General features: G+C 36.3%; 1 protein-coding gene across 1 annotated transcript in view; it reads left to right on the forward strand.

Moving 5' to 3' along the window:
- tmlhe (trimethyllysine hydroxylase, epsilon) overlaps positions 1–1,161 on the forward strand; it is a 16,685-nt gene that overhangs the window by 10,295 nt on the left and 5,229 nt on the right. The window lies entirely within an intron of this gene.

Here is a 1,161-nt window from a genome sequence, read left to right on the forward strand (position 1 = left end):
AAGAGAAAGGAACAATTGAAATCGCATCATGTGACCCCTTTAAAGGTTGAGTTTGAAGACAAAATACATGAGAAATGGTAAGTGAAGTCTATATGATATTTCTCTGTATAAAGCATAGACTTTATTCAAGCAACTAAACAAACATATTAGTTAAAAATGCACTCTTGAGACACTGCAGGTACATGAGCGTTTCACGTTTACCCCAGCTTTCAGACTTTTGCGCACACACATATGCCTTGCACCCAGTTTATTGTCTGCTATCTGCTTCACCATAAACTTTTATAAGTATTAAATTCATTGAGTTATCTTAAGTCCTTGTGACATGCATATCGTGCAGCCCTTGTTTCAGTGTAACAGGAAGGAGAACCATGTCATTCCTTTTTTTCTGGAGATTTTGATGATTGATTGCGAAAATGAAGGTCACGATAATAATTTGTCCTAATTAAGATTAAGCAATTATTTGTTTCCAGGGAGACCATGTATGGGCGGATGTGGAACTTCACTTCAGATTTTTCTCGTGGAGATACAGCCTACACAAAGCTGGCACTGGACCGCCACACCGACACGTCATACTTTCAAGAACCCTGCGGGTAAACGGGAAAATCAAAGTTAGGATTCAAGTAGCCACGAAAGGCCAAATGTCTGTCTGTCAGATCAAGTTTCTGTAGTGCATGCTTAGTCAGTCGGCAGGGAGTCCAATTCACATCCTCTCTGTTCTCTTATAAGCACTTAAATCATCTAATGACCACAGGAGTAACCTTAGAAAACAAGTTAGGAGATTTGACAGATTTGTATTGATTTATTTTTAAATGATGTCCACATTTTTCTACTCCTTTACAAGTAAATGCCATTCTCTAAAGATGAAAATCCAACAACACTACAGTACTTATTATTATCTTAATGTTTAGTTTTCCACAAATTGTTCAACTTGTAACAGGCAAACAGCTACTCAGTGAAATGTTGCAGGAAATATTAGACTTGCAGCACATAAGTATTGTTATGATTGTGAAAGACACAATTATTTATTGTTGGTAGCTATGATTTAGTTATGTCAAGAAGTAGAAATAAAAACAAACTGAAAATGTCATTTGCATAATGGCTAGAAGACACTTAACAAAAACCTTTGCATTGATCTTGGATGCAAGACAAAAAATATTGGCC

The sequence above is a fragment of the Sinocyclocheilus grahami genome, unplaced genomic scaffold (assembly GCF_001515645.1).
Source record: "Sinocyclocheilus grahami isolate Dianchi unplaced genomic scaffold, SAMN03320097.WGS_v1.1 scaffold39.1, whole genome shotgun sequence".
NCBI classification, from domain to species: domain Eukaryota; kingdom Metazoa; phylum Chordata; class Actinopteri; order Cypriniformes; family Cyprinidae; genus Sinocyclocheilus; species Sinocyclocheilus grahami.